The sequence below is a fragment of the Belonocnema kinseyi genome, chromosome 2, assembly GCF_010883055.1.
Source record: "Belonocnema kinseyi isolate 2016_QV_RU_SX_M_011 chromosome 2, B_treatae_v1, whole genome shotgun sequence".
In the NCBI taxonomy this organism is placed as follows: Eukaryota; Metazoa; Arthropoda; class Insecta; order Hymenoptera; family Cynipidae; genus Belonocnema; species Belonocnema kinseyi.
Window position 1 is genome coordinate 125,989,165 of NC_046658.1, and position 15,074 is coordinate 126,004,238.

Here is a 15,074-nt window from a genome sequence, read left to right on the forward strand (position 1 = left end):
CTGGTCGCTACCGCTGGCCCAGTTTCTACGCGACCATCACGTCGCGAGCACTGATCGCAATTCGTCCCGACTTCTACTCCGCGCCTTCCTACCCCTCGTATCCAACCGGGATTTTTTTCCTCCATGAAAGAAAGTCACTCGACCTCTCGCCTCGATTAGGAATCCCAGTGCCGCCACTCAGGTGCATCAACATCTCGAGCAATCTTCTCCTACTGTTCTAATTCTAATCAGCATCCCTGATGGTGACAAAACTGAAAAAGATTCAAAATTTTGAAGATAATTGAGGATAAACAATTGATGTTGATAAGAGAGGTTTTTACTTTGATAATAATCACCAGATGAAAACTCCAGGTGACTTATCTGGTGAGTGAAAACGACCGAGTGAATTTTCGAGACAGTTGTAAGATGTGACTCTTTAAAATCTTTACTTGGTATTAAGTGTCGAGTTTTGTGTACTTTGTGTCGTGCATGTGTGGTTTTTGTGTTGGCGAAATCCACTGCCTGGGAACGTGATTAACTGCTGAAAACGGTCAATAGTCACATGATATTGAGGTACTTTTGGTTTTTGTTGGTTCATTATTTAGCTGGGAAGAATGGGCTGGAATTTTAAATTTTCTTGTTAAGGCCTGTATTGGTGGTATTTTTAATTTTTTAATTTTTGAAGGAAGATTGTTAGGATTTAAACAGGGTGTCTAGTGACCTTAAAAACTTGAAACCCTGCAATTCTCCTTGAATTTTTTAACCTTGAAAACCTGGAAATCTTCTTGTGCTTTTCATAAGAACCTTGAATCTTATGTGTTCTTTTTTAATTGCTTATCAAACATTTATTTCAATGAAATGTAAAGAGCAATTTGAATCATTTAGTTTTTTTTTTTATTAGAGAAACATCTTTTTTAGAAAAATTCTTGCTGTTGCAAATTTTTTCTTTTAAACTATGATATCATTATTTACCTTTTTATGATTATAGGCTATATATAGAAATAGTAGTGTACTTTTGTTACAACTGTATTATTTATTATTTTATATGCATATAGTATACATTTTTTGTGACATTCAATTAAAAAAAAAAAAAGATCAAATTGTTGATGTTAATTCAGTTTCAGGATTAGTATTATTAAGTGCACGCCAGATCTATAGATTTGAAAATGTTTCAAAATATTTCACCACGATTCAAAAGATTTCATAAAGGCGTGCATATCAGATCTCAAAGAATTCAAAGGATTATTTCAAAGGGTTTAAAAAAATTTAAGAATTTCGAGGATTGCACAATTATTCAAAAGAATTTCTAAAGTTTTGAAATATTTTAGAAGATTTCAAATGATTTCCCAAAAATTTCAATTATTTCACAAGGAATTAGAACATTTCAAACTATTTCAAAATATTTCAAACGATTTCAAAAGTTTTCTTGAAAATTTCAAACTATTTCACAAAAAATTCAGAAAGATTTCAAAGATCTTAAAAGGCTTAAATTTTTTTAAGAATATTTCATAAAGATTCAAAAAATTTCTGAAATGCCTGTACATCAGATTTTAAACGATTTCAAAATGTTGGAAAACATCTTTAAGGATTTCAAAAGGTTTCGAAATATTTTAGAAGATTTCAAAACTTTTTACACATAATTCAAGCATTTCAAATGCATATTTTGAAAGATTTTACAATGTTTTCAAAAAGTAATAAGATTTTTGAGGATTTAAAGAGTTGAAGCGATTCTAAAAATACTGCACAAAGATTTTTGAAACATTTTACAAACTTTTAGAAGATCTATAAAGATTTCACGAAGATTTAAGAAAATTTTTACCAATACTTCAAGGATTTCACAAGGATTCAAAAGATTGTAAACGATTTGAAAATATAAAAAATTTTTCAAATGATTTCATAAAGATTTCAAAAATATTTCAAAAGATTTTAGGAGATTTAGAAATATTTCAAATAATATTTAAAAGGCACAAATTCGTGTTTATCAGATTTCAATGATTCTAAAGATTTAAAAGGATTTTAAAAGATTTTCAAGATTTTAAAAATCTTCACACATTTAAAAATTAATGACTTAAAATTGGTTAGTGTCTTTCAAATTCGATTTTAAGGATCGACATTCTGAGTTGCGCTTAAATTACAATTTGAAAAATTCTATTAAATTCTAATGTAAGCTTTGAAGTAGCATTTTTTAATATTTGTAAAAAGTCAATAATTTCTTAAAAATTTATATTCCTGAAATGTTTATTAAATCCAAACGTACATAAATTGTTGGAAAATAAAAAAATGCAACAGCTTATTTTTTTATATGTAGAGAAAATGGTTATTTTATTATTTTATGTATAAAAAAACCATGAAAAAATTGATTAAATGGCCTGGAAAACCTGGAAAGACCTTGAATTGTGTTACCAAGAATCAGCAGACACCCTGATTTAATTATATTAAACGATTTTAAATTGAATACCCTCAATAATCAATAATTTTAGATTTAAACTAAAAATTCCATTTGTTGGTTCATACCTTATAAGTTGGGGTATATCTCTTTCCCTGGGAATATTGTGCTGTTTTATTTGGTTGGCAGTAAAAAGGAAAACGAATTTAGCAATTTCATCCATTCATTTAACAGGGCTTGAATTTTACTTAAAAATATTTAAACTTGGCAGTAATACTAAACTTTACTCCTAAACTTGAAAGCAAGATTAACTACTTTGTTTGCAAAAATTAACATTTCAATCAGTCAGCCAAATTTTTTTGTTTTGTTTTGTTTGAAAAAATTTGATTTGCTCCAACCTTTATGAAAACTGTTTTTTTTCCTCCACTGTTTCCGCTGGAAAGAAGAAAATACGACTCATCAGAGACTACGAATAAAAGAAAATAATTTGTTTTTAAATAAAGAATAAAACATTTTGAATAGGTCAAATTAAAAATTGATTAAAAGTCTTATTTTAAATAATTTTACTTTTCTTTTTATGAATTAGTGGTTACAATGACAACTTGTAAATCAACATGTGGACTAGCAACTTTAATTTTGATGACATGTCTGATAAGATATAAAATCAAGATAATTAATCATAGTTAAGATATTTTGAATTGCTCCATCAATAATGTTGACAAATGTGAGATAAGTTTAACTCTCGTCATAAGTGGCTCAATCTGAATAATACGGAAGTATATTGTGAACCACAAGTATATATTTTAAACACTTTAAAGCAATGATTCAACCGCTAAATTATAGTAATTATTGCGATGGTGGATCATTTTTTAAACGAGGCAACTAACCGCCTATGAGTCACTATATTAATTGCGGTTGCATTTAAATGTTCATTATGTGAATTACGTAGTAAGAACAATTTTGTTTTTTGTCTGTACAAAATTTGTTTCAGATGTCATTAATAAATCTTTTTAAAATTTTCTGTTATTAGTCTTGAATTTAATTATTTAAATGACCAAAATTTTTGTTTTAAATTAAAAAATAATCGGAATTTGCTGATGAAATTGGACAAAATGGAACATAGAAATCAGGTCTCAGACTCGCGCCAGTATTGACCTTTTTCTTCACACATTTTAACGATGCAACAAGCTTGCTACTATCTTAAAAAATGACATTAATGCGAGCAATAATGTCATTAATTTTCGCAAATTTTCAAACTTTTTCGGTCCATTGGCTAAAATAACATATTTGCCATTTTTAAAATAAAAATTTCAAAATATTTCGAGATTTTGAAGATTTCAAGGGATTTCAAAGATTTTAAAACACGGGATTTCTAATAATTTCACTGAATTTCAAATGTTTTAATAGACACAAAAGAGTTTTAAAGGATTTTACCTGACTTGAGGAAATTAAAAGGATTTTCAATGAATTCAGGGATTTGTAGGGATTTTACTCGACTTACGCTATTTTATAGAATCTCTTACATCTGGAAAGATTAAAAACATTTCAATGAATTTCAAAAGCTTTGAAAATGTTAGGGTATTTTACAAGATTTCAAGAAATGCTAAGATATTTACCAAATTTCGAGGGATTTTAGAGGCGTATCAAAGATATCAGAGAATTTCAAGGGATGCTGGATGCAAGGGAATTTCAAATAATTTATTAGAGGAGGTTCGGAAGTAAATAAAATTGAATGGAATTTTAAGGGAATTTCAGGGATTTCTATGGATTTTATGGTATCTTACGGGGTCTCTGAGAATTTTAAAATTTTGAAAGGAATTTAGAAAGATATTAAACATTTCAGGATGTTTTACGGGATTTCGCAAAATTAAGATATTTAAATAACTTTTAAGGACTTTGAAGAATATGTATTATGTATTTTGAAAAAATATTCCGAGGAATATCATGAGATTTTTCAGTTTCTAAAGATCAATTTTTTTTAATTTTTCGACGATTTTGTTACCGTATTGACAATATTTCAACTTTTTTTTGGTTTAGAATAAAAGTCTTTTTTTTTAATGTCTACTCTTATATTTTTTATTTAGAATTAATCTATTTCAGTGAAAAGTTCACTAGTTGGTTGAGAATTTAACGATTCTTTTGAAAATTCGTAAAAAATGTAATCTTTCTTGATAGAAAATTCAACTATTTTATTAAAAATGAATTTTTTTGAAAAATTAAACTATTTGGTTGATAATTTACCTTTCTTGGTCAAATTTAGCTCTTAGTTAAAAACTCATTTTTTCGAGTTTAAAAATCAACTATTTCCTATGGCATTTCAATTTTTAACTTGAAAACTCAACATTTTTGTAAAAATTTTATCTATTTTTGTAGAAAATCTTGTTTATTTAAAAATACAACTCTTTTCTTAAACATTCGTCTGTTTGAGTAGGAAATTCATATTTTCGTAGAAAAATCATCTTGGTTAAAAATTCATCTTTGGTCGTTGAAAATAAGGTTTTTTGTTGAGAATTCAGCTTTTCTGGCTGAAAATGGAACCGTTTTATAAAAAAATGTTTTTTTTTCGGTTTGAAAATCCCACTATTTGGTTATAAATCCAACTTTTTTTAGTTGAAATTTAATTTTTTCTGATACATTCGACTTATCAACTTGAAAACTCAACTCTTTTGTTGCAAATTGATCTATTTTGGTTGAAAATCTTATTTAATTAAAAATAAAATTGTTTTATTGAACATTCGTCTTTTTGGGTAGAGATTCATCTTTTTGGTAGAAAAATCATCTTTCTTGGTTGAAAATTCGACTTTCTTTGTCGAAAATGAAGGTTTTTGTGAATAATTTAACTGTTATGGATAAAAATTCAACTGTTTTCTAACAAATTTGTCTCTTTGGTTTGAAAATTCCCTACGTTGTTTGAAAATTAAACAATTTTGATGAAAGTGGTATACATCTCGTATTATCTTAAGAATTGTTAGTGTCTCATACTGAACTTAATATTGTACCTATATAGTAATTTTATTTAAAAGAAGTTCTCCTATTTTTGTAAAAAAAATTACCACACTTCTTTTTCTATTGAGAGAATTTTGGACTATTAAGTCTGATTTTTTTAAACGGATGCTACTATCAATACTTTTTTGAATCTCGTAAATGATTTTGGGGCCTGGAAAGTGCAAAGAAATACAAAGGCTCTTATTTGACACTTTGAAATGGTTTCTGGGAATGGTGAACGACATGTCACCCTTTTATCCACTTTACCGATTCTGTCTGGCAGGAATTCTTGAACAAAAGGTACATGACCTACGATCTAAAAACTCGTTGTACCCTTCAACTCACGCGAGGTTAGAGTAGGTTATGTATTTCAGACCCTTTCATATCCTTGATAGAAAAATAAGCGTCTAGACAGGACGACTGGTCCTATTTTAATGCTTGGGGATAATAGGCCCTACCGCTATATCCATAAAAAAAATCTATAATACAGCCGTGAATAGCTGAACTGGTTCCCCGGCCTTGAACTTCGATCGTGCCTCTACAACTATACAAAAAGCCGTGCGAAAGGAAGTAGAATTTCATTAATTTCATCACCTTCGTTAAAAATAGATTGGACCTAAAAAAGAGAAACTGATTCTCAAAAAATTTTGATTTAAATATGAAGCACTTGAAATTTTAAAGAGTTCAAGTCGAAATATATATTGCATTTTCAACACAATAGTTGAATTTTCAAACGTCAAAGATTTTCTGTCAAAAGATATCATTTTTCAACCCGAAAAGTCGAAATTTTAACAATAAGTTGAATTTGAACCAAGCATTTGCATTCAGAACCAATTAATTGAACTTTTAACCAACAAGTTAAATTTTCAAATAAAAAAATGAATTTTTCGATGTCAGATGGATTTTCAACCAAGACAGATGACTTTTACGCCACACAAGATTAATTTTTAATCCAAAATGATGAATTTCGATCAAAATAGTTGAATTTCCAACGTAAAGAAACTTGATCAAATTAGTTGAATTTTCAACCTACAAAGATCCATTGCCAACCGAATGGTCAATTTGTTAAACAAAAAAGATGAAAATGCAACGAAAAACCGTTCAATTTTCAACTAAAGTTTTTTTTTACGCCTGGGAAAATTTTAATTCATTAATAAAAATAGGCACATTTATTTTTATACATAAATTAAAAATATCATAAATTACGAATTTTCTACCAAAAGATGAATTTCCATCCAGTTGAATTAAACGAAAAAATAATAATTTATGAATTAATTTTTAGCATAAAAAACGTATTTTTAACTAGTTAAATTAAAAAAAAAAACGATTTTGTGACCAAATAGTTAAATCCTTAATCAAAAAGAATATATTTTTAACAAAATACATAAATGTTATACTAAACAGTTGAATTTTTAATTTACAAAGGAGAAATTCCCAAGATAAAATGGATAGTTGGATTTTCAGATAAAAAAATTAATTTTGAACAAAAAAAAAACGATTTTTTAAATAAAAAGAGTTACATTTTCATCCAGAGTTAAATCTTGGAAAAAATTAATCTTTAACAAAGCATGTAGCTGAATTTTAAACTGAAAACTATACATTTTTAATTAAATAGTTTATGTTGTAACTGAAAAGATGAATTTTCCATCCAGAAGATTAATGTTCAACCAAGAAAGACGGATTTTTAATACGAAAACATGATTTTTCAATTTGAACATTTATTTTCTACCAAATAGTTAAATTTTTCTAAAAATATTTCAATTTTTAACAAAATAGTTGAATTTTTAACCAAAAATGTGAAGTACAAAAAATAATTTTTAACCAAATACTTGAATTGAGCCAAAAATTTGAATTTTTCACAAACTAGTTGAATCCTTAACCAAAAGAGATTAATTTTTAACCAAACAGCTCCGCTTTTAACACACAAAAAATTCAATGTTTACCGGGATAGATAAATGTATTCAACATTCAACCCCCAAAATATGTTTTTTTGACGAAGATGAATTTTCTAAAAATGGAATAAATAAAATTTTTAACCAAATAGTAAAATTTTTAACAAAACGAGAAATGTGTAGTAGAATTATAATAGTTGACTTTTTAACTAAGAAGGTTTGGATTTTTTTTGGGTTATATTGTATAATTTCAAATTTATCATAGTTTTTAAAATGACCCCCCCCCCCATGTTAACTTAGTTTATTTTCGGCCTCTAAGCAAAACATAAAGTACAATAATGTGTAATAATCATGCATCATGTCAGATTTAAATAAAAAATAAAACTGGGTACTTATTTTTGTAATTTAGCAGCATATGTTTTATCAAAATATTTGCAAATGTAGAGAATAAGGATAGGTTTGTTTATTTATGATGACTGTGTCTTTTTATCGTTTGAAGATTATTTATTGACTTCAGCTTCATTCAAGGTTGGCAATATTTCTTTCGAGCAAGATCGATCAGAAATGTTCAAAAATGGTTTTTTTAAGAGTCTAATATTATTTTGGTCTTTTTCCATTACAAGGGAGCTGAATAATTTTTTTCAATTTATATTTATCGGTATTTTTAATTCTCGGACACTTATTAACAAATACTTTATTATTAATTAATTTAATGATTAAATAATTAGTTACAATAAGAAAAAATTTATTAAATTATGGAAGGGGGTCTGTCGAAATATCATTCTCCATATTAAGACCAATTATACAGAAAATATTACGCGGGGGGTGGGGGGGGGGTAGTTCCTGAAAAATGTATCAAGTATTTTTTGAATGGCCCCTTATTAATTGTATTAATTCATAAAAACAATCTTCAGAAATTCAAGAATTCATAATAATAATCTTCGAATTAATTAATTCACTCTGTCGACATTGAAGCTCCTATGTTTGAATTTGTAATGCTTTAAAATTGCGTAATAACATTACCCTATATGAAAAATAGCATCTGATTTTCGAGCGCTTAGATTGACGCCTATTGAAATTAGAAGCATTTTAAATCAGTAAGAAATTATAGTAATAAAACGTTAAGTGCTTTAATTTAATTTTTTAATTGCTTCAATTTTAATAGAGTGTTTATAATGCTTAATTTTTATGTAGTTTATAAAATAAACTTTGGTTTTGTCTTTAAAGTTCATGTAGTTTTTTAATTGTAATGGTCAGGAAATAAAAGTTTCAGACATTTTTTTCGAAGATTCTGGCAGATGAAGAAATTAATTGTAAAGTTTATTACTGATGCATTTTTAAATTCGATGAAAATTTGAAAAATTGATACAGGATTTTCACAATGCTTAAAAAATAACAAAAGTAATTTTAACGATATATCAAGAAGTTTTAATCTTAATTTTAGATTATTTTCAAAATTAGAAATTTTGTGTAAAGAGTCGCATGTTATGATTACAATATTTAGTAAAAATTATAAGTATTTAAAAAAATAAACGCTATTTTCTATTATATACATTAAATATTGAAGAGTTCAATTGCAAATATTTTAAACAGAAACATTTTCCATTGTAAATCTCTAGAATAATTGTGCCAAATATTCAAACAAAATTTTTAATCATATAATTTTAAACTGTGAATAATCCAATTTAATAAATCTTCAATTGATAATCTTAATATAATTAACGAGCTTTAAATTGCAAATCTTTCAAATTGAAGAAATGTCAAATGTAAATCTTTACAATTTGACTTTTTAAAAAAGGACGTTCAACATAACATAAATTTAAAATATAAGTATTGAAAATTGAATAATTTGAAATGATATATTTTCGAAATTCAAGAATTTCCAATTGTAACTCTTCAAAATGGTAGAACTTTAAAATCTTGAAAGTGAAAGTTTAAAAATTTGAAAACATACAATGGAAAGTTATTTAAGTTTTACAAGTACAAAATCTGTAATTTTGATAATTTACATTTGAAATTTCTTCAATTTGGAAAATTTAGAAATCTATAATTATCTTTTATTTTGAAAATCCACATGTTCATGTTGCAAATTCACATGAGATGTTTCTTGCTTGAAAATTCAACTATTTTCGTTGTTGAAAATTCATCTTTCCGGTTTAGAAATTCCTCTTTTTCATGTTGCAAATTCACATTAGATGTTTCTTGGTTGAAAATTCAACTATTTTCGTTGTTGAAAATTCGTCTTTTCGGTTTAGAAATTCATCTCTATTGGCAGAAATCAAATCTTGTTTTTTTATTGTTTTACTTTTTTTATTAAAAATTAGAATATTTTTGGGCGGAAACATCTATTATTACATCATTGGTTGAAAATTTACCGCTTTAGGATAAAAATTCGTTTTTTGTTGCTGAAAATTAATTTTTTTGAAAAGTCATTTTTAAAGTTGAAAATTTAACTGGAGTAAAAGTTGAACCACTTTCTCAAAGTATTATTTTTTGGTTGAAATTTCCTCTTTTTTTTATTAAAATTGCAACTGTTTGGTTAGAAGTTAACTTTTCTGTTGGAAATTAATCTTTTTTACAGAAAAGTCGTCTTTTGGCTTGAAATTTCAACAGTTTGTATAAATTGTTTTTTTTCTTTACTGAAAAATATTTGTTGAAAATTTGTCTTTGGTATTGGAAAATTCGGATAAAGTTCCGAATAGGTGAACGTGACGATTTCCTTCACACTGCGTATACTTATGTATTTCGACGCGCTGATTCCGAAAATGATTGTGAAAATTGGCGACTAGGCGATTTTCATAGTGAAATCGCGGAAAAACCATTTAAAAATGTGGTTTTTTGCGTTTATCACAGCCAATATGCAAAATCTCGCAAAATGCTTCCAAAAAAAGTTGTAGATCTTACAGAAATACACATTTTTTGTAGGATACATTATTTTGTATGAGTGATAGTTTTCGAAAAAATTAGTGATATCTTGATTTTTATGAAAAAAAACCATAAAAATCATGCTCTTTTCGTTTTCGAGTGTTAACCGACCCCCCCAGTGTCAGCAACCCGTCTTATACGCGTAATTGAACCCGTTTCCTAAGTTTTTTCTAGTTCCAGTCACAGGGGTGCCTTCCCGCCCCCCCTGACGCGTGGGAAAAGGGGCAGGGGTGTGACCTTACATTATTTCTGTGACCAGTCACAGGGGTGCCTTCCTGTCCCCACGACGCGTGGGAAAAGGGGCAGGGGTGCGACCTAAGTTTTTTCTGTTTCCAGTCACAGGGGTGCCTTCCCGCCCCCCATGACACGTTGGAAAGGGGTCGTGTCTGAATTAAGTTATTTTTGTGACCAGTCATTGGGATGCCGGGGTTTTTTGTTTTTATCTCAGCTAATACATAAATTTTCGCAAAACGTTTCTATAAAAGTTGTAGATCTTATCGAAATACATGTTTCTTATATGATACATTTTTTTCTACGAGTGATAGTTTCCGAGAAAATCACAGATATATCTGATGAAATGTAGCAAATTTACAAATTTCAATGCAATTAGCGACAGGTCTTTCTCCACCATCCGCGCTCATAGTACTTAAGGGCATGTGTTTATTGCGTGCAATATTATTTTCGAGATTTTCCTCTCTTGAGTCCTCGTCAAGATGGATGAAACATATAATATTTTTAGTTTATCTAAGATTCTCCAAGAAAGGGAAATAACTCTTCAGTGGTTGCGACCAATCGAATTAATTCCGTCTGAACGATTTTGCTCAAAACATAAGAAGAAGATGACTCCTGTGGAGTCTGAACATGTTTGTGGATCCTTCCTTTGTTATAAAATACACAAATATTGTTACAGTATTACTGTTGCAGAAAACACTTGGTTTGAGAGGTGCCGCATTTCTGCAGCGGCCTGTGTGCTCATTACGTATTGTTTTACGTTAAATTTTAATTTTGAACAAACAATCCGGGAAAGCAGCATTAGAAACAATCAATCGATTTATCGAGAAACAGTTTCAGACCGCTTCTCATTTTGTAGAGAGGTCTGCATGCTCGCTCTTGACAGCAACTTCGAAGAGGATGGTCGCATTGGCGGTTTCGGTGAAGTTGTTAAAATCGATGAGTGCAAAATCGGCCGTCGAAAATACAAGCGAGGACATGTAGTAGAAGGATCATGGATTCTCGGAATGATCCACAGAGGACATTCCTACAAATATCGGTTGGAAATCTGTCCCGATAATAAGAGAGATCAGGCTACTTTAATTGCATTAATAAAAAAGCATGTAGCGGAAGGGAGAAATCCACACCGATTTTTGGAAGGGATACATTAATCTCGAAGATCATGGATTTGTCCACTAAACTGTAAATCATTCCGAACAATTGTGGATCCCGATTCCGGAGCGCACACACAAAACATCGAGGCATCTTGGCGGTGGATGCGACGATTTCTCTCACGAGGAGGAGTGCGTAAGAGCAACATTGCAGAGCATCTCTGCGAATTTTTGTGGCGGCGACGCGTAAAGAAAATAGTTGCTGATCCGTTTAAAGAATTAATTACTAACATAAAAGCATATTACCCTGGCCACTAAATATACCCAGCAGACTATTATAAAAAAACTTATAAGGAGTATACAATCAAGACAATAAATAGAATATACTCAGAATTTCTAATTAAAATAAATAAAAATATATTTAGAAATCATAAAAATTTAAAAAAAAACAATTAAAAAAAAATGCTTTTCAAAATACTCCAACCTTCCCGTGGTGAAAAGCGTGAGTAGGTACCCAACCGAAACCAATGGAGAATGCTCATTGTTTTTTTCCCCACAAAAATCGAGATATCACTAATTTTCTTGGAAACTATCACTCGTAGAAAAAAATTTGTTACACTAAAAATGTATATTTTTGTACGATCTACAACTTTTATTCGAAACATTTTGCGATATTTTGCATATTGGCTGAGATAAACGCACAAACCATATTTTTTATGGTTTTTTCGCAATTTCACCATGAAAATCACCGAGTCGCCAATTTTCACTATCATTTTCGTAATCAGCGCGTCAAAATACATAAGTATACGCACTGTGAATTAATATTTTCAGGTTGGAAATTCTACTAGACACTAGAAAATTCGTAATTTTGTTTGAAAATTTGTCTTAATTGGTTAAAAGTTGAACTACTCAGTCGAAATTTCATTTTCTAACAAGTTCTTCTTTTGGTTGAAATAAAAAATTAACTTTAAAATTTGTTTAATTTTAATTCTAAATTAATTTATTTGGTTTGAAAATTTTTCAAATGATGTTTTGTGGCCACCCTGTGTTAATAATATAAACGTAACTGTCCATTATCATTTGGCTCTCCTATGAAGTTGATAAACCTGATAGGTCAAAATAGGTCAATTGTAATTATTTAATTTCCTTTTCTATTATTTTTTCATTTGACAGCTCATCTTATTAGATAAAAATTTTGCGTAATACGACTTGACTTTTTCAATTGAATTTTTGATTTCGAAACAATGATGTCACTGTTTACTTATAAATTAAGTTCCAGATATTCCTCTCCATTATTTTTACCCAATATTGAAATAAGAGTTCCGAATCTAATAATTGGAATAATTTATATTTTTGACATTTTACCATAACGCCGGCGAGAAATAGGCTATAAATTCGATTGAATTACAATAGGGGAATCACAAATGCTTCTCCAAATCGTTTATGTTAATTCTAATCCAAAGGGTGAACTTTATTGCATACAACGGGAAAACTTGAAAATGCAGTATATCTTTTCTGAAGTGCCGCACGAAATCTTTATTGGATTTCTATTGAAATTTGCTCCAAACGGCGAAAATGTACACGGAGAAAAATGGATGGTCAAAGTTGTATGGTCAAAATTTAGAGAGAGTCCTTCCAAATTTTTTTCGACACGGTTAAAAAGACTCTTATTTTATCGCGTCTGACTTTTATTAGGACATCAGGCTCACCATCAGGGATAACTAAGGTATCCTTTTCGGCATGGTGAATACGCACATATTTTTTTCACTCATTTCGACCATCCACGAAGGAGCAGATAAGCCATTGCGTATGGTCAATTGCTTGATTTTTGCGCGTCAATCATGCGCGTGAAAATTTAAAGGGTATCGCTAGTTTGTTAGCATATAGAATTCGTAGAACGCTTAGTGCTTTCTATTTAAAAAAATGTTTTTACCCAAGCTTTGCGTGTAAAGTGAGTGCATTTATTGAGGATTAATGGAAAATATCTTATTCTGTAAGTACCTGTTTTAAATACATAATTGTGATGTTAATATTTTCCATATGTTATGTGAGATTCAAGACATTTAATTCTAATCTTTTTGAGGTTAATGTTAGTTTGAAGTAGATTATAATTATTTCAGTAATCATTGTTAAATCTAGGATTAATCGATTTAGGATCAACTTGAACAGTATTAATTTATTTAAAATTAAATCTTTATTTTTCAGTTCTGACATTCACTCCTGAAATTCATTAAAGGACACATGGCAGGGACAGGGTCGTACTCGTGCTCCTATATAAAGAGAATGGAGTGCTGGAGCTGCTGTGAAAATACAATTAATATATTTATAGGTAATTAGTCATTACTCAATCATTATTTTTTATACCTGTTTTATTACCTGCTCCATTTCTGAGCTGTTTAATTCAAAATTTATGTAGTTTGTCGAAAATTTGTCTTTTTTTGGTAGCAAAGTAATCTTCTCCATTAAAAATTCAACTATTTGGTTAAAAATGTATGTATTTTCTTGAAATTTTATTTTTTAAGTCAAAAACTAAACTCTTTAAGTTAAAATTTAACTATTTTATTGAAAACTCACTTTTTTTGAAACTTCATATTATCGGGTTAAAAATGCCACTATTTTGTATGGAAATTTGTCTTGGAAATTCAACTGTTTTGTAGAAAATTGAACACCTTTATTAAAACTTTCCTTTTTGGGGTAAAAAAATAATGTAAATATAATTATTGGACTATTTGGGAAATTTGATTGAAAAGTCAACTATGTTGTAGAAAATTCAACCTTTTTGTAAAAGAGTAGTTTTTTTTATTGAAAATATATTTTTTTAAATAAAAAATTATTTTTCCAGATAAAAATGTACCTATTCCATATTTTTTTGAAAATTCACAAATTTGTTTCGCAAAACAACTATGTAGTAGAAAATTCAACTTTTTGTAAAAGATATTTTTTTTAATTAAAAATAATACTTTTAAATGAAAAGTTAGTTTTAAAAAATAAAACTTTAAGAGTTTCAATTTGACCTAAAAATTTATTTTTTAATTTATAAATTAAACTATGTGGGTAAAGGTGTATGTTGTTTGTTGAAAACTTTTCTTTTTTGGTACAAAATTGATCTTATAAACTGAAAAGTTAACTATTTGGTTAAACGTTAATGTATTCTGGGTAGGAAATGGTCCTTGTTTGTTGATGGTTCTTTTTGCTTGAGAATCTTGTTAAAAATTCTTCTTTTTTTCTTGAAGCTTCATCTCCTTGGTTGAAAATATAACTATTTTGATTAAAATTCGTTTCATGTTGGGTTGAAAATTAATCTTTTAAACTGACAATTATACCATTCTATTTTTTGATAAAAAATTGATATTTTTTATTTGAAAGTTAAAATTTTTTATTGAGAATTTATGCGTTTCATTTTTAATTAATCTTTAATGCGAAAATTCTACTGTTTTGTAGAAAATTAATCTTCTTGGTTTGGAAAGTAAAGTTTTCATTTGGGGAATCATATTTTCTGTGTTAGAAATTAAAGTTTTTCAAGATAATTTGTCTTTTTGGCTTTAAAATTAAATAAATTTCTAAAAGTTTATTTCTTTTTTTCAA

At 28.5% G+C, this 15,074-nt stretch overlaps 1 protein-coding gene across 3 annotated transcripts in view; it reads left to right on the forward strand.

Annotated features, from left to right (window-relative positions):
- LOC117166965 (protein tyrosine phosphatase type IVA 1) overlaps positions 1-15,074 on the forward strand; it is a 147,130-nt gene that overhangs the window by 79,980 nt on the left and 52,076 nt on the right. The window contains exon 1 of one of the 3 annotated variants that reach the window (XM_033351465.1): positions 45-363. The exons of 1 other annotated variant lie outside the window; for it this stretch is intronic. The gene's annotated coding sequence lies outside the window, so the exon portion shown is untranslated. One more of the 3 variants, XM_033351464.1, reaches the window with a different exon arrangement.